Below are 19,984 nucleotides of genomic sequence, written 5' to 3'. Positions count from 1 at the left end.
AAACCTGAAACCTTCTCTACATAATGGTTTTTTCTTTTTCCCCAGTTTTTTTTTTTTTTTTTTTTTTTTGCATTTTACAAACCTCCCAAAGATGCCCTTAGCCGTGAGCTTGCTGTTGCAATTCGCGGCCAGACTAGAGCTCGCGGCTGCCATAGTCAAAATTCATAGCCACGATTAGAGCTCACGACCGCCGTGATCCCGAGATTCGCAACTAGACTGCAAGCTCATGGTCATGGCTATGATTCTCTGCCAAACAAACCATGTTGGACCTCTCACAATTGCGAGTTGCTCGTGATGATTCCTGAATTTTGTTGGCGATTGCTATGGGGGCTGAAGACAAAGGATGAAAATCTTAGGGAAAGTGAAAGGAAAAACTCGCCAAAGAAAAAAAGAAGAAGAATGTTCCCAACAAAAGTTAAGGGGAATCATATAGAATTTGCCTTCATCTATCTCAATCATTATTTCAGACCACCATTCAAAGACAAATCGAACTTGTTCATCTGCATCAAATAGAAACTTACAAGCTTTATAACCTTTTCTTTTTCTCCAGATCTTCACGTTTTGCTTTACAGATCTCTCTTCCAATCCAAAAAAACCCAGTAACACAAGGAAAAGAGAAACAAAGAAAGAAAAGAAAAGCAAACTGTGCACCAAAGAAACAAAAAACTCTTTTTCTTTTTTCTTCCAGTCTCTACGCCTACATCTAAAGACTTCTTCTTCCTCGGACGGCACCGGCGACCATCTCCGAGGAAACCGGGCGGGGACACGTTTCGGTCAAACGTCCCTCCAGCAGACGAGCATGGTGACGCAGCGGCGCATGATGTAGAACCGCGCCCTCTGCTCCTTCACCAGCCTCGAGCACCGCCTCGAGAACGAACGCGCCGCTCCGGCGCCGCCGCCGCCTCCTCCTCCTCCGCTCCTCCTGCTCCCCTTCCTCGATGACGTCAGCTTCCACTTCTCCTCCGTGCACATGATCTCCATCCCTATCGCTCCCACTGGAAAACGGATACAATTAACAAGGGCAACTGGGTCGGCAGAGGAATCGGGGAGAGGAGGAGGCCGATTTATAATCCATCTGAGACAGCAGCAGACCCACCACCACCTTCGGTGTCTGCTTGTGAATTTTGACTGCCATTAATGGGCGGCCCTTGGAGCACGAATGACAGGAGAATTTAGATTACTCCACCGAATCCAATCTAACTATCTAAGTCGGCCGGTTGGTTGGATTATATTAGATACTCTGTACGTGGACCGCAGTCAAAAGGGTAAAGTACCGGGCCAGTGTTTTATCGAGTCGGATTCCCGAAAACGACATGGTGCCCGATCCATTTTAAGTCAACCGGACCACTTCGTCTAGGCTCGAGCTCACCCTAGCTAGCCCTCTTTACGACCTTGCGGCTGCCTTCGATTGATTATCTACCATTCCCCTTCGAAGTAAACTAGGCATTAATCTTACATACATACTACAATTCTCTTCGAAGTTAAGCTTGTTCTAGAATTGTTATTCTTATCGACATAGCATCTGTCTTGCAGGTGAGTGCAACGCCTACGCCCACCATTGGATGTGATCTATGTTTTTGGATATACGATCGTCGATCGACTTAATAGATACACATTATTTGTTCTATGTGACTCCCTACTTAATTGTCTGTTGTTGTTGCTGGCCAAGGAAGTGGAAATGTCACCCGACAGACATAGTGTTTGATCGTAATGCTCGTTGATATATCTTGCACATTGCACTTGAAATATCTGATTCGATCTTGATACCTTGTTCAAATATCGAAATATTTATTACTACACAATGGAGTAATATGTAACCAATATAACTTTAAATTTTTTATCTCAACAGGTAATATGCTTGTTTTTTATTTGTCATATATATCTCTCCAGTGATCGTAAATCATTATAAAAATTAATAAAAAATAACAATTAGGGAGAGACACGATAAAGGAAAAGGATTGGCCTTATCATGCTTATGGATTGGGGGAAGATAAGGTAGGGGCTCCCTTGTCCGCCATGTGCATTTGCAATGTCTGGTCGGCAAAGAAGAAAACACTCCCACGTGCCTCGAGCTACTTGTAAATTGACATTCATTGTGATTTATTTTTTCAGTAATTCAGTTAAGGATGATTAATTTTGTATGATTAATTTGGTCCTATAAAAAATTTAGACTCTATCATTGCATTCTGTCCTATAAATTAGGATTTAATTTTTATATGTCTGAAAAATTGGGAAAGTGTAAATATGATTGATATGTATAATTAATTAATTAATATTTTATACATTGGAAATCATACAAATTTATAATAATCTCCCAAAGCAAAACTTTGAAGATGAAAAAATAAATTCAGATTACAATGAACCTCCTCAACAAATTCACAAATCAAATCCCTATTACTTGGATGTTCCTCCTATGGTGAAAACAAATCTCTCGTTCTAAAAAAACTCCTCTTCTCACCCTTGGACGCTCCTTTTATAATAGCATTATCTCAAAGGTAAAAGCGACATTTTGTCCCAAAGAAAAGTGAGCAACGTGGGCATGCACATGTTCCTATTTCCTACATCTCTCACTCGCCCAAGATAAGTCACTAAGACTAATTAGTCACAAAGATTAAATACATCACATAGACTATATAAAAATTTAGTGACAAAAATCATATCACACCATACAATCCATACTTAGAGAAAATAAATCGTGCAACAACAAGCACACTGAGCGATAGTCGTTAAGAAGTTTGTTACATCTTACATAGGCACTCTCCGGACGATCAATACTAACAAAGTTATTATATTTTACTTGATCACTCTTCCAAATGAATTAAAGACACTCTCATAATGGCACATAGCCTCTCTCTTGGTAGTACATATCCATTATCCAGGAAACATCCAATCTTCTGGTGGCATACAACCATTATCTTGGAGATATACATGTCTTACTATTTATCCAGATTAAATAATTTTCATTTACATCAATATAAGCATCTTTAATCTCTCATAATTGTAGGTCCCTTTGGAGGCTGACAAGAGGGGAGGGGTGAATTGCCCTACAAAAATTAAACCAAAACCTTTCTCGGATATTCAACTAATTTAAGGAACTTGTAATTAAAAAGAGACAGAGACTAAATAAACAGAATCTAAAACAGACGCAGAGGGTTTACTTGGTTTGCAATCAGAGAATTGCTAATCCAAAGCAAAGATGTCGCTCTATTAGATTCTCCTTTGGGCGGAGACAAATGAATTACAAGTGAGTTCTTTGATCTGTGCAAACCAGTGCTATATTTATAGCACTGGTCGGGGCGCCCCGAAGGGGTTCCGAGCGCCCTGGGGGGATAAAACTTTATCCCCCAACGTTCAGATTGAGTTTGACTCGATCTGGTCAACATCTTCGGTCCGGGCGACCCGGACCCCAAAAGTCAACTCTGGTTGACTTTTTCCGTCCGGTCGCTCTGCTTCGGTTCAGCTCGTCTCGGTCCGGGTCTTCAACTCCTGCTCCGCTAGCTTGGGTGATCTCAGGCATCCGGAATAGGGCTCACCCGAACTCATGTTCCGACCTTCTCCTTGAGCAGCCTTCCTTCCCGGTTTCTCATCCCTCGAACGTCGCACACGTTCTTCTCGTCCACCGGTGTACTCTTCCGCGGTCACCTCGTCCCTCGGACGCACTGAGCCCGTCGGCTCTCTCCCCGTGCCGTCCTTCTCGCTAGCCGCGTCTTTCGCTCGACTTCCTGTGTTCCTAAGCTCATGCACACTTAGACACAAGAGTTAGACAACGCAGGACCTAACTTAGCTTGTTTGATCACATCAAAATACCTTGGGGTTCCAACAATAATGACTATTATGTCAAGAGCATTTTCTATATTCAATATTCATAATCATTTTTATACATAACAAAAATGGATCGACCAATGAATAACATTAAAAGATGTAAATATATTTAATTTTCCTTTTTAGCTAGAATCTATTCAGTTTAATCAGTCGCTTTTCTAGTTATATTTCATAGACCGAATCATCCATAGTCATAGGATACATATTAAAGTAGCAGTCATTGATTAAAACTTTAAGTAAACAACTAAATAGTCACTAAAGATAAAATTAAGATTAACTTATAATCTCAAGGGTCTCACATAATGGAGAAGTAGAGATCCATTCTTTTACTACGCTTATTGTCGCTATTGCACATGTGGTATGAATCACATGCTACAATATTTTTTCTTTTTACCCAAAAGAGTGCATGTTTTTTTCTCAAAATTTAACATCGTACAAATTTTAATTTAGACATACCTAATGTCTAATTCTGAATTCAACATATGAATTCAAATATGGCCTTCAACAGGTCCAGTAAATGGTGGGTTCATTTACTTCGATCATTTTTAATACATAAATGATCTCATCTTGTCACAATTATCAAGGCGACCTTAACTTATGAACATGTCTCTGTTTACATCCACATAAGTTGTCCCATAAATAACGATCTTACCTCTATTTATACTTAACAAATAGAGATGATTGCCCATATGAGTAGACCAATCTCAACCTGCCAACATGCTTACTGAGACTTTATCCAAAGCAATAAAGGTATTTATACTGAACAAATTATGACATTTCATATATTCAATTATCTTTACAAAATGTTACATTTTATAAAGTCCCCAAAACTTCACATATCCTTGAAATAACTCTTTATGCAATAACTTAGTAAAAGGATCTGTAAGTATAGCACATGTAAGGGCATACTCAAGAATAATCTTTTTTCTTGTCAACAATATCCTTTACAAAATTATACTTAATTTCTATATGTTTGCCTTTACTATGATATTTGATATCTTTACAAAAAGTTATAGCAGTTTGACTATCATAGTACACTGTAACAGGACTCCCATTGTCCTCAGCAATCTTCATATTCTTCAGGAACCTTCCCAACCAGACAGCTTTTTGTACAGCCACTGCACAAACCCCATACTTAGTTTCCATTATCGACATCACTACACAAGCATGTTTCTTGTTATTCCATGAGATGACGACACCATTCAATAAGAATGTATAACTTGATGTGGATTTTCTGTAATCAAGATCTCCTGCTCAATCTGTATCTGTGTATCCCTTCAAGCTCATATCTAATCCTTAAAAATAAAAAACAATAATCTGTTGTCATCTTCAAATATCTGAATATTCTTTTTACCACCTTCCAGTATCTCAGTCTTGAGTTTTACTGAAAGTGACTAACTAAGCCAACAACATATCTGATATCGGGGCATGTACACAACATAGTTTATATCAAACTACCAATAGCAATGTATATGATTTTTTATTCATCTTGACTATTTTCTCAGAAGTTTTAGAACTCATACTCTTGCTCAAAATAGTACCTTTCAAAATAGGTATATGTTTTACATTATAATTGGGCATGCTAAAATGATGTAACATCTTATTTATATAAGACTCTTGTGACAGACCTAAAAAACTTTTAGAACAATTTCTAATGATCTTCACCTCTAAAATGTACTCAACTTCTCCCATATCCGTTGTATCAAATTGTAATGACAGTCACTTCTTGACTTTATTCACATACCCTATGTCATTTTCAGTTATCAACATATCATCAACATATAATGATAAAATAACATACTTTCCTATTTTCCTTTTTAGGAAAATAAAATGATCCTCATTGATCATCTTGAAACCACAAGATAAAATGACTTCTTTAAATCTTTTATTTCATTATCTTGATGAAGCACAAGAGATGGTCGAACCAAACATCAACCTACCAAAGTTCGAGGGGGAATTCACTAGCTGGAAGAAAAAGATAGAGGTATTCTTTAAGACATATTTCAATTTACTTTTAATAATGAAACTTGGTTTTGCAACACCTAAAGGTAAAGAAGAATACCAATGGACGAAGAAGGAGTAAGCCGACTTCATGGCAAATGGCAAAGCAGAGAGTTCCATCTGCTAAGCGTTTTATCATCACAAGAAGTCAACCAGATCAGAGCCTACAAGTCTGCCAAAGAGCTCTGGGAGAAATTTCTGGAATTACATGAAGGAACTTCTGAGGCAAAACTCATGAAACGGGATATGCTCAGGAACCAGATCAGTAACATCAAATTAGAAGAAGGAGAAATTGTTGCACACCTTCACTTAAGAATAAAAGAACTCATCACCGGACTCTCGAATCCTAAAGAAAAGGTAAGCAACTAAGATTCATTAAAGTACGTGCTTAATGCATTTCCTAGGACTACTGAATGGGCATTGATATGGGTCAGGTTTAGTAGGTCCTTGGTAAAAAGGAGAAAGAAGATAGCAGAATTAAGAAAATAGATCAGTATCAACCGGGATATACCTTAAGAGAGGTAGGCCAATCCCGACCGGGTAAAACCTTGAGAAGTATAGTCCAATATCGGCCGGGATATACCTTGAAAGAGGTAGGCCAATCTCGACCGGGTAATACCTTGAGAAGTATAGATCAACATCGACCAAGATAACACGCTTAAGAGAATATAGGTCAATCCCGGTCGGGTAATACCTTGAGAAGTATAGATCAACATCGACCAAGATAACACGCTTAAGAGAATATAGGTCAATATCAGCCGGGATAACAAGCTTAAGTAGATATGGGCCAAGATCGACCGAGATAACACGCTTAAGAAAAGAAAGGCCAACATCGGGCGGGATTGTCTGAGCTAATGCATGCGAATATAGATTAATATCGGGCGGATGTATATGATCGTCCGGGAATGAGTAAATACAAGATCATACGGGATTTATAATATATTATCGGACGATGAGGACCTGTGTTAAATAAAAATAATAACTCACATGTACGAAACCTCGGATCAATCCCGACCAATACAAAACATAATATAATATCGGATTGTCTATGACATAGTGAAGATAGGACAATCAGGCAAGGATGATAAAATATAACTCATAGAACAGGACGAGAATAAACAATTTCGAGATATTTATGAATAGCTTATGAAAATATCTGCTTCATATGATTGTATAACAGGTTGACTAATTTGGTGGAAAGAATGCTTCTAGAATTTTCTGCAGGTACTAGACGACGAAAAGGGTACATCTGGGGTACCAAAAAGATTCCTTAAAAGTTATTTTATGCAAGTACATGGCTTACATTATCTCATAACAAACTCTAACAAATCGGGGCCCACTTCATGACTACTGAGGTTATATGAAGTGGTATAAAAAGGGAAATTCTCTCCATTGGCTAGGTATGCACACATTGTTGCTCGAACTCACAGTCCTAATTTTCAACTACTGTTCATCTTCTTCTTCTTCTTCCACACTAAGAGAGATTACTAACTTGAACGTCGGAGGACCTAGCCAGGGATTCCCACCCCGGTCTTAGGTCACTGACAATAGTATTGGTTGGTCTCTTGTGCGTAGGAAGCCTTGGAAGCTCCAGATCTCAGTTTCCTTCATAAAAGCTTTCTTTTCATCTTTGGGGTCTTTGCACAAGAAGGGCATTCTGTGACTTCATCCTCCTAGATCTGCTTTGGGTTTCTCGGATCGATCTTCTACAGGTATTATTCTTCATCAGCAGTAGGTTTTTCTCCCAGCTTTCCATTTTGTCTAGCTTCTCAGACAGAATCAGGCATCATTAGTAGATGCTTATTATATATATAAGGATCTAGAATTAAGTACTTTAGAAGAATTATTTTTAACATTTGAAGTCCATGAAACAAGATGTGCAGATCTGAAGAATGAGCCAAACCACAACATTATCTTAAAGGCAAAAATGGATGAATGAGATTCTGAATCTTCTCTCGATGACGACAAAACGACACTCATGGTAAGTAAATTTAAAAAATTATTTTAAACTAATAAATTTAATCAAGTGTAGGGTAATAGAAGGAAAAGAAAGATAAAATGCTACCACTGTAATGAAAAAGGGCACGAGAAAGACAATTGTCCTAAATTGAAGAGCAAGGACAAGAACAAGGACAAGAAGACAGCCCAGACTAAGTATAATCTAAAAGTGACATGGGACAAAACGTCGTCCGAATTAGAAATAGAATCCCTCGTTGGACTTTTGCTAGTGGCAAGTCACCAAGAAGACGAACCAAGCTCGTCCGAAATGAGCATCAAGAGCATCGATGAAGGGGGAGTGACATCAAAAGAAATCAGCACTTCAGGGAGAGCTTCAGATTATGGGATCGACAAGGTAAGTCAGGTACGGTCTCTTCCTCTTGACAATTTATTTCAGTTCATAAAAATGTTATCGAAAAATTATTGTAAGTTAGAAAAAGAAAAAAAAAGAGTTAAAATCAACTTTAGCTATATCTTGTCGATTAGAAGATCTCAACAAAATAAAAATTAAAAATTAAAAATAGAAATAGAATATTTAAAGGAATGTGCATGCTCACATGTTCAAAATATTAGAAGATATAACGGTTTAAATTAGTATTTTAAATACCATAAGGGCCAAATTAGGAAAATATCACAGAAATATATTTTTAAGAAATTTTTTATTAATCCTGTAGGAAGAAATCTATTTTGGATTCCAAAATAATATTTAGATTAATTATTTTTTTTTACTTTCAGAGAGAAAATTAAATATTTACTTTCATTAAAAGGCTTTGTCTAGAAATAGTTGTTGTTCCAATAACCAAGAAGGTCTAGTGCATTGTCATAACCTGGAAGTCAATTACTGAAATAAATGTTTAATTACTAACTATGAAGCATTTAATTTTTAAAAAAAGTTATCTAATGCTTTCAAACAAATTGTTAGAAATTATTTAGAAGATAATTTATTTTAAAGAAAATTTCATCACTTAGCTGTACAAAATTTTAAAATATTTTCTATTTTTTTTCTATGAAAAATTATCATATTTCTAGAAAATATTTTTTTTGTGAAAAATTGTATATCTGCTCAACCCTTAATAATTTTTTTTTAAATTCATTATAAGACCCCATATTATTTTTAAAGTTTTTATAGCATTTTCCCTTAGACCTTGTTTTAGATTTTTTTTAAGAACCCCATTTTTAATGTGATCAAAGGGGGAGAAGTGAAGATTAAGTCTAGGGGAAGGGTATATTTTTGCTATTAATTTTCATAATTTTTTTTTGCACATTATTACTTGTAAAAATTTACTTTGTTATTATTAGTTTATTTTTTTTCCTAACTTAACTTGGGTTGTTTACATCAAAAAGGGAGAAATTGTTAGTACCCCAAGATAGTTTTGATGTAATCAACCAAGTGAGGTTAGGTCCTATTGGTATTTAACCCCTATGTCTATGTGTGCTCCCAGGAAGTCGAGCGAAAAATGCAGCTAGCAAGAAGGACGGCACGGGAGAGAGCCAACGGGCTCAGTGCGTCTGAGGTACAAGGTACTACGGAAGAGTACGCGACAGACGAAAAGGAGGCGCACGGCGTTCTCTGAGGGACGAGAAGTCAGAGTGGAAGTTTGCTCAAGAAGGCCGGAAGTTGGGTTTAGGTGAGCCCTATTCCGGATGCCCGAAATAACCCAAGCGAGTGGAACTGGAATGAAAGATCCGAACTAATGCGAGTGGAACTAGAGTGGAAGACCTAGACTAAAAAGTCAATCGAGGGCTAACTCTTGGTTCCGGGCGCCTGGACCAAGTCCAAGCGCCCGAATCGTCCTGGCTCCCGGATCAGCTAGGCGCCCCTTGGGCGCCTCGCCCAGGGGGAGCCTTATCTGCATGGTCCGAACACCCGAAACCCTTCCAGGTGTCCGGACCAGGAATTTCATCCAAACGCCAGGTGTCACGAGCCGTTGCGACGGGGATAAAAGTTTATCCCCCTCTAGGCACCTAGAACCCTTGTAGGTGCCCCGACCAGGGCTATAAATACAATAATGATCCCAGAAAGTAGAACAATACTTGTAATTGATTCTTTTTTAGTCTTGTTCTATAATTGAGTGCTTTAACTATTGTAAGAGGCTTCTCTGCATAAAGGAGATCATTTAGTGAGATTTTCATCTTCCTTAAATTAACAACCTCCCCGGTTGTAATCAAGTAAAATCTCTGAGTCTCTTTCTTCTTTGATTAGTTTTTTATTTGTACAAGTGTTTATGTTAATATAGCTATAAAGTTGAGAAGGGTTTATTTTTATTGTGCAGACTATTCACTCCCTCTAGTCGGTCACCAAGGGACCAACAAAACCTATTGTTCATCGGTCAGCTCATGGACAATAGTTTTAAGCTCCTGAATCAGGTTCGACATCTCCCTGAGGTGTTGAACCATTAAAATATTTAGACATTTATTGTAGCTGTCAAACTTGATTGTCAGCTGTCGAAACTTGTTCAGACTTACTCCACTATATTTCTCCTTAAGGGCTACCTAGATTACATGAGTCGAAAGATATGACTCATACTTAAAAACTAGATCATCAACCATTGAACTAATCAATATGCCCTTTGTAGTGGAGTCATTTTCTTCCATATCTTATAGGCATCAAGATCTTGTCTGTTCTATACAGTGAAACCATCTACAGGTTCTACCATAACCTAATTTACAGTCTCTAGAACTTCTTGTTCCTCAAGTATATAATGTATTCTAAGGTGCCAGATTTTATAGTTAACCCTATTAAGTTTTTCTCCCTTATTGAGTTCATCTATGATGTTTTTAGTTATCATGATCTAGCATAAATAAACACATTATTTAGTATTCAGTGTAATTCATATGCATGCAATTTATGATTAACTCAATGTTAATTTGAATTAGTTTATAAAATCAAGTGATAATTATATTTTCACTCATCATTCATATGACCAATCAAATCAAGATTAATCATTACTATTACACACATTCCAACAAACAAACTAATCATAGAATGAACAAATCATTAATCAAATATGAACTAATCATGAAATGAACTAATCATTTTTAAGTTTGTTAACACATAACATAAATTTTCATAAAAATAACTCTGTTCATACATAATGACATAAATTATTATATGACTTATAAATCAAATGGGCTAATATTGTTCGTATATAATGATAGTAACAATAAAAGAACTCTAATAAGCTGGATAGGCTAACACCACTCCCACGACAAACACCAGTGCAATGGTCAACTCAATCCCCTTCAACCTAGATTCATTTGAGACAATCTCAGATAGACCAATGATAATTAGTATTTCTTGATGTTATATTAGTTCTTATACTTAGTATTTGCTTATCCTTTCATTCAATTAAATATTGATTTAACACCATGATTTATAAGTTACGATATAATTTGGAGCTTGTTATAATTTCTCCTAAATTTGGTATTATTTCATGATTTTTGTAGGGAATCAAAAGATGAGCCATGGAATTGATTAAACCAGACCAATATGTAGCTCAAGAAGTTCATTAAAAAATAAGTAAGGTTCAATTAGGAGTTGGTTCAATTCAATTGGACATGATACACATTCAATTTGATTCCATCCCATTTCATAAAGTCAACCCATTGAGATGACCCAAGTCAAATCCTCTCACTAAAACCCTAAAATCCCCACTGAACTAGACCTAAACTAGGTTCACAATTGATTCAAACATAGGTATAAACCCAGATTTTTCGCACGGTGAACAGTGGCTTATGCTACTATTCACCGTGCCATTCTTCTTCATGCAACACAAAGCCCCATCCCATCTTCCAGATCTGCATCTCAGTATGACTTCATCTACTTTGAGGTCTTCAGCTACTGGCGACCAGCTTCCGATCATTTGGAATTGTCGACGAGAGGTGTCCCAGCGGTAATTCTATTTCTGCAATTCTTTGCTTCCACCACTAATCGGAGGCATTTCTATGATCCAATTGTTCATCTTCACCTCAACAACATCGGCGGCATTCCTCTGGCGACACTAAGCTTCTTCCGACGACAATCCATCATCTGTAGTGTTCATTAAGGTTCAGTGATTTCAGTTTTTAGAAATTTAGTTTTTCGTTTGTTGACAGATCCTGATTGATCCTCGCTTGATGGAGGGGTTTCTTGGGCATGCTAAGCTCTTCAGGATTGAGCTTGTAGATGAGGTTTTCTTCTCCATCACTGCGTCAAGTGTTCATTGTGGTTTCTTGTGTGACGGCAAGAGGAAGAAGTGTAGAAGTGTGATTAGGGATTAGAAATGTTTTTGTTCTTCTAGTTTCTAAATTCTTATTGATGCAATTCAATTAATCAGCTTTTATTCCTGCAATTTCAATTTTGTTTTTAGTTTCTGAATTCTTGTGGATGCAATTATGTTATTCAGCTTTTGTTCTTGCAATTTCAATTATGTTTTCAGTTTCTAAACTCTTTGTTTTTGCAATTTAGTTCTTTAGATCTTGTTTCTAACTTAGTTTCTATAATTGAGTTCTTAATTAGTATTGGAAAATTCGTATGAGTTTGATTAGTTGATTTTGTAATCTAGCATTGCTTTGTTTAGTTTAAGTTTTGTTGAATTGTAATTTGTTTCTCAAGTTCCCATGAGCTCAAATTCTGTTAAGAAATAGTTTAATTACTGGAAGATTAGGATTTCAACCTATAGTGGCTTAAATTTCATGATCTTAGTTTGCATTGATTAGTTGTTGTTCTTTTTTGTTGAGTAGTTGAGTTGTGTTGAGTTAATCTTTAAGCCTAGTTGTTTGTTTAGGATCCTTAGGGTTAGATTCTTACTTGTTAAGTTGTTCAAATTTTTATTAGGATTTATATTCTATTTTAGATCATATTTAATCAATTCTCATTTCCGTTACTTGTTGGTATTTCATTCCTTAAGCTAGGTTTTAATCCAAAAACCAAACAACCCTCATTTTTAATGTAAACCCCCCCAAAAAGAGTTTTAAATCTAAATTAAGCATTCATCTATTCATTTCCTCGAGAGATTCGACTTGGGCCCTATACTACATTATTTCTTTAGTGAAGCTGAGGGTTTTTACAAAAAGGATTGGATCTATTTGACCTTAGTTGAACCCTTTTGATATTAGATAATTGGATAAACATTCATACTAAGCCCTAGGTGCTTGTTTTAGTCCATATAGGATCTTTTTTTAACCTGAAGACATGATTTGGTTGTTCTAAGTCCTCAAATCCTGGGGGTTGACCTACATATACCTCTTCTTTAATAAATCTGTTTAAAAATACGGATTTTACATCCATTTGATATAGCTTGAATCCCTTGTGTGCTGCATAGGCCAGCAACATCCTAATGGATTCAAGTCTGGCTATAGGGGCATAGGTCTCATCATAGTCTAACCCATTTACTTGATTGAACCCTTTAGCTACTAATCTAGCTTTGTTTCTAACTATTTCGCCTTGATCATTTAATTTATTTCTAAAAACCCATTTAGTATCAATTATGGTCTTGTTAATGGGTTTAGTCACTAATTCTCATACCTGATTTCTTTCAAATTGGGCTAACTCTTCTTGCATTGGTAAGGTCCAGTCTGAGTCTGGTAGGGCTTCATCTATAGTTTTGGGTTCAATTTTGGAAATAAGGGATATTTGGCTTAGGTTCCTATAAGATGACCTAGTTCTGACTCCTTGAGTTGGATCACCCAAAATTTGGTCAGATGGGTGATTGGTACTTGTTTTTATTGGTCTTATACTTGGGTTAGTAATTGGTTCTTCAGATTCATTAAGTTCAGGTTGAATTTCGTCATCATCTTCTGTATTTTTATTTTCATTTATTAAATTGGGTAGTTTATTTTCTTCATCAAATATTACATTTATTGTTTCTTCAATTTTTAGGGTATTTTTGTTATAAACTCTGTATGCCCTACTAGTTGTTGAGTACCCTAAAAATATTCTTGGAGTTATTTTTGATGAAAATTTTCCTAAATAGTCTTTGGTGTTTAAGATAAATACTTTACAGCCAAATACTTTTAAATAGTTTAAGTTAGGAATTTTATTATGATATATTTTATATGGTGTTTTATTTTGACTTTTAATAATTAAAATTCTATTTTGTATATAACAGACTGTGTTTACTCTTTTAGCCCAGAATTGATTAGATAGTTTGTATTCATTTAACATGGTCCTAGCAGCTTTTTGTAGGATTTTATTTTTACGTTCTACTAGACCATTTGGTTAGGGGCCCTAGGGCAAGAATATTCATGCTTATACCCATTCATTTCACAAAATTCAATAAAGTTATGATTTTCAAATTCTCCCCCATGGTCACTTATAATTCTTTTTATCTGAGTGTCTTTTTCATTTTCAATTAATTTGAAAAAAAAAATTAAATACTTCAAAAGTTTCATCTTTAGTTTTTAAAAATTTTACCCAAGTAAATCTTGAGTAGTCATCGACTATTACTAAGCAATATTGATTTTTTGCTTAGTGACTTGACTCCATGTGAATCAAACAAGTCTAGGTGAAGGAGCTCAAGTATTGAAGTTGTTATGTTTAGGTTGGTTAATTTATGGTTTGACTTGGTTTGTTTACCTTGTTGACAAGCATCACAGGTTGAATTTTCAATAAATTTTAATTTGGGCAGACCTCTAACTAGACCATTTTGACTCATTTTTTAACTGAGTCTAGTATGAGTGTGACCTAGTCTCCTGTGCCACAACTCAGTTTCCTCTTGTTGTGTTAATAAACACTCTAATGAGGAAGTTGGTAGGTCTATGGTATAAATATTCTTTTTCCTAACACCCTTAAGTGTGATTTCAGGATTATTGATATTCTTGATTATACATTCAATTTTTAAAAATGTGACTAAATATCCCGAGACACATAATTGGCTAATACTAAGTAAATTGAAGCTAAATTGTTCAACCAATAACACTTTTCGGATATAAAAATCAGAATTTAATTGGATATTACCTATTCCGATTACCTTAAGAGCTCCGTCGTTGCCGAACACGACATACCCTAGATTCTTGAGTTTCAACTTAGTGAATTTCAGTCTGTCTCCAGTCATGTGTCTGGAGCATCCACTATCTAGCACTCATTGATCCAAATCTTTATGATCCAACATAAAGTATTTGATTTGGGTCAATTTACTAGATTTTAAGAGATAGTTTGACTAAAATCAATTTAATTTTCCATCTCACCCAAACCAAATGATCAAAACATGGTATCCTATGGGTGATTGTAAGATGGAATATTAAATTAGTTAAACTGAATTAATTTGATTAAATTGAATTTATTTTGATTAAATTGAATTTATTTTGATTTAATTTAATTTAATTTAATTGAAATTATTTTGATTAAATTCAAGTTAATTTTGATTAAATTGAATTTATTTAAATTAAATTTAATTAATTTTGATTAAATTAAATTAATTTAAATTTATTTATTTTTAATTAAGTTGAAGTTAATTTTGATTAAATTGAATTTATTTTGATGAATTTATTTAAATTGAATTTATTTTGATTAAATTGAAGATAATTTTGATTAAATTGAATTTATCATTTTAAAAACCTTTTAAAAATTACCTTTCAAAATTATTATAAAAATCATTTTAAAAATCTTTTAAAAAACTTATTTTAAAAATCTTTTTTTTTTAAATCATTTTAAAAATCTTTTAAAAATTATTTTAAAATCTTTTTAAAAACTTATTTTAAAAAACTTATTTTAAAAATCTTTTTAAAAATCATTTTAAAAACCTTTTAAAAATTATTTTAAAAATCCTTTAAAAATTATTTTAAAAGTCTTTAAAAATCTTTTAAAAATTATATTTAGTTCAAAATATCAAATGATATTTTTCTTCAAAATCTTAAATAATAATTCTTTTCAAATCATATTTAATTTTCAAATCATATTTTCAAAATCATTATCTACAAACTATAATTTTAAATCATAATAATTTCAAAATTCAAAATAAGTAATTACAAAATTAGAATTTTTCAAATCATAATTAAATTTTTAATTTTCAAACTATATTCTTAATGATAATTAGTTCTTAAAATCTTAATTAACTCTCAAATCAAATTTTCAAATTATGATTTAAAACTGAATTAATTATGTTTTCAAAATCTTCAAAATTTTACATGTTTACTCATTTAAAATTCAAACTCACTAAAATTTCAAATATTGATAAAACTTAAATAAAGTTAACTTCGTCTCACACTCACTCATAAGCTGAACTCGCTTGATAATTTAGAATCGGGTAAGATGGATCTAGGTTGAACTTAGTCTAACAAATATATTCAATTAATTCAATTTAATTTAAATAAATTTAATTTAATTTAAATTGAATTTATTTGTTAGACTAAGTTCAACGTAGATCCATCTCACCCGATTTTAAGTTATCAATCAGATAATCTTTAGTAATTTTGTGAGATGGTTATCTTTAATTTAGGTTATTTCTAAGGATTAATTTATATTTGAGTTAAACTTAGGTCTTCCAATTAGTCAATTAAATATGTATTTTAAAGATTGGTTCCCAGGTCGTGGCGAGACACTAGACCTTCTTGGGTATGAGATCATCCACCACTTCCTAGACAGAACCACTCAAAGAAAATGTATATTTAATTTTCCTTTTGAAACCCCTAGGTTTAACTAATCTAAGCATGTATAAAAGAGTAGAAAATGCAAGCATCAAACAGTTCTAAAAATGGTCTTTCTATTGGCTCCCCTGGATCATAGCCTCGATATGGCCTATCAAGATAATGGACTTGATCCTTGGGGACCCAATATTGTCCAAGTCCGACTTGATTGACCAAGTTGGACTTGGGGACCCATGCTTGAACTATGTTTCTATTTAACCTATTTATAATTGACAGATATGATTTGAATTTTTGTTTACGCTTAAACCCAAGTCCGGATTTATTATAAACGACTCTTTGTTTTCCAAGAATTAGATTAATATTCTTGGAACCCAACGTGAACCATTCCAATGTGTCTTTAAGTTCTTTAACTTGAGTTTTCAAATTGAAATTTTCTTCCTTAAGTTGTTAGACTTGAGTTGAATTTTAAATTTGAACAAACTCAGTCAAAGGACTCGAGTTAATCACTTCCTTAAGGGTTGTTACCTCCTTTTGGAGTGACTTGACCCGGACGTTGAATTTAGCTAATTTCTTTAACAAATAAGTAACTAGATTTTATAAATCGTCTAATTTAGTCTCGACAAATAGAGAACTTACAGTGGTGTTTGTCCCTTTGAAAATGGATACGAATCCGTGGCTTTGCTCAGACTCGGTTTCTGATTTGCTCCCGGTTTTGGATTCGGACTCGGTCTCGACAACATGTGCTAGTACTGGTGGAGCGAGGAAGCTCGCTTGTTCTTCTTTTTCCATTGCTGCTTCTTTGCATCCTTTTGATTTGGGCAGTTGGCTTTGATGTGCCCCTTCTAATTACAACCGTAGCATGCCACTTCAAATTTTACCTTTGACTTTGGTTGAGCCTCCTTGGATTGAATTGCCTTCTTGAGGTCCTTCTTGTTGAAGCCTCTCTTTTTCTTGTAGAGTTTCCTTACTAAGTTGACGAGTTCAGTCGTAAGTTCGTCGTCTTCATCGTCTGAGTCAGATTCTTTTGACTCCGGTTCGGTTCTTCGCTTCGATCTTGGTTCACATTCTGCTACTACCTGCAATCAAAGCTATACCCTTCTTGACTGACGTGCATTAGTCTACTCATGCAATTCAAATTCAGAGAAGAGTTCATCTACTTTAATTGAAGATAAGTCCTTGGACACCTTGTACGCATCTACCATAGATGCCCACAAGGTATTCCTAGGAAAGGCGTTGAGTGCATACCTTATTACGTCTCTATTCTCTACTTTCTATCCTATTGAGTGGAGTCCATTAAGTAGGTCTTGGATTCTGGCGTGAAGCTGGCTTGCTGTCTCTCCTTCCTACATTTTGATATTATATAATTTATTGAAAAGCAGATCTCGCTTACTTATCTTGGTGTTTGATGTACTCTCGTGTAGTTCGATTAGCTTTTTCCATAGCTCCTTTGCACTTGAGAAGGGTCCTACTCTGTTGAGTTCCTTCTTTGTCAGACCACACTGGAGTATGTAGGTTGTCTTTGCGTTTGCTTCTACTTTCTTTATTAGGGATGCGTCATAATTTTCGTAAGGTATCGACTTCCCGGTGCCGTCAATTGGAAGTTTGAGTCATGTCTTGGTGATCATCCAGACTTCGAATTGGGTTTGTAGGTACGACTTCATTCTCCCTTTCCAGTAGTTGAAGTCTTCACTAGAGAAGAGCGGGGGACGGACTGTGCTATAGCCTTCTTGTTGGGCCATTTGAAAACTTGCACACAAAAATAAGAAAAAAATATGTTCCAAGACTAGGTCTTGGATTAGTAGTGCGGGATGTATAATAGAAGGAAAACGAACTCGAGTGGTGTTACACCAACTTCAAGCAAAAAATCGATTCGAACGAGAAAATAGATCAAAATATAGCAACTATACTTAATTCTGATCTGACTCCGAAAAACTGAAAATACCACGAAAAAAATGCTTGATTGGTGGTTGCACCAAATCAAAGCTACCCCTCTCTGATACCAATTATTGGATCGAGACCGCGCTAGAGGGGGGGTGAATAGCGCTCGTGACTTTCACACGTTTCGTAATCAGAAATTCGACGAGTAAAGCACAGCGGAAATAAATAACACACACACAAAAACCCAAGATATTTACTTGGTTCAGAGCCTGTGACGACTCCTACTCCAAAATCCGCGATCGTTGATCGCTTTCGGTGGGCAACAACTATAATCTCATCAAAAGAATTACAAATTGAAGTACAATTCAAAGTAGTAAAGTATACCAACGACAAAAGAATTAGCAGAATTACAACTCTGGGTCGTCAACGTCAAGTTGTAGCTTCGTCGAAACTTCTCGTTAGCAATTGGTTGCAGAAAGGTCGCTTTTCAGGTTATCTTTTGAGCTGGTGGTCGAAGTGGCCTTAAATAGGCTATTGAGGGCGCCTCCAAGCCTGTCCGAGGCACCTCCAACTTGCTGAGTCAGCCGCGCAGATCAGAACAGAACTGGTCGCACCTTATCTGGTTGAAGGCACCTCCATCACCCTTTGAGGCACCTCCAAGCCTATCTGAGGCGCCTCCAGATCTATCTGAGGCACCTCCAGCCCTACTGCGTGTGCTGCATCTGCCTTGCACCCGAGGCGCCTCAAGCTCCATGAGGGCACCTCGGGTACTGTTCATCCGAGGCTACTCTTACTCCTTTGTTCCTGCAAAACATGTTAATCCACAAATCAACTACATATCCTGCAAAACAAAGTTAGCACACACAATAAATATAATAATGTGAAAGTTTGACAGTCACGGACTGTTTGGTTCTGACTTCGAATTTCCGACCGGAAACCCTAGGTCGAACCGACGCCTACTGTTCCCTCTTCCGGAGAACGTGTCCTCACCTACTCCACTCAGGAGAGCATACCTGATGCCAGTCCGATCCTCCAAACCGACTGGACTTTTCACCTAGGGTTACCACCCCTAGGACCTAGGGTTACCACCCCCTAGGGTTTTTCTCCACCTATGGTTACCTCCCCCTAGGACCTAAGGTTACCCCTCCTTAGGATTTCTCCTCCACCTAGGGTTACCACCCCCTAGAGCTTTTCTTCCCCCTAGGGTTACCACCCCCTAGGTTTTTCACCTGCCTAACCGAAATTAGGGCTTTCCTGCAAACTTGTTTAAGCTCGTTAGATAACAATTAACCTTAACTTTGAATCACTTTTGCCATTATCAAAACTAAGGTTCGATCATCGGATGCTTCCCGCACCAACACCATCTACCTAAGTTGAAGGGGAGTTTGTTCTATCTCACACTTGTCATTTGTAGATATCCATGCTTTTACTTTGTTTCATGAATAATTCTTTAGTTTATATTAGCAATCGTTTTACTTTCACAAATAATGAATTCGGGTTTTGAGAATAAATTTTTCATTGTAAATATCATTTCTTCAAGCTTAATCATTTCATATTCGCATAGAGAGCTTTTGGTCTTAAGAATAAAATGTCTCCCTTGAATTTCTATATGTCATTTTAGAGAATTTTGAAAGTTAGTTAAGTTTAATTTTTTAGTTTTGGGACTTAATACCATGAATAGACTTTTGGATTACATAAGGTTTCTACTTAATGATGGATT

Source organism: Zingiber officinale, chromosome 8A (genome assembly GCF_018446385.1).
Source record: "Zingiber officinale cultivar Zhangliang chromosome 8A, Zo_v1.1, whole genome shotgun sequence".
Taxonomy (NCBI): Eukaryota; Viridiplantae; Streptophyta; class Magnoliopsida; order Zingiberales; family Zingiberaceae; genus Zingiber; species Zingiber officinale.
Note: the sequence above shows the minus strand (reverse complement) of the source record.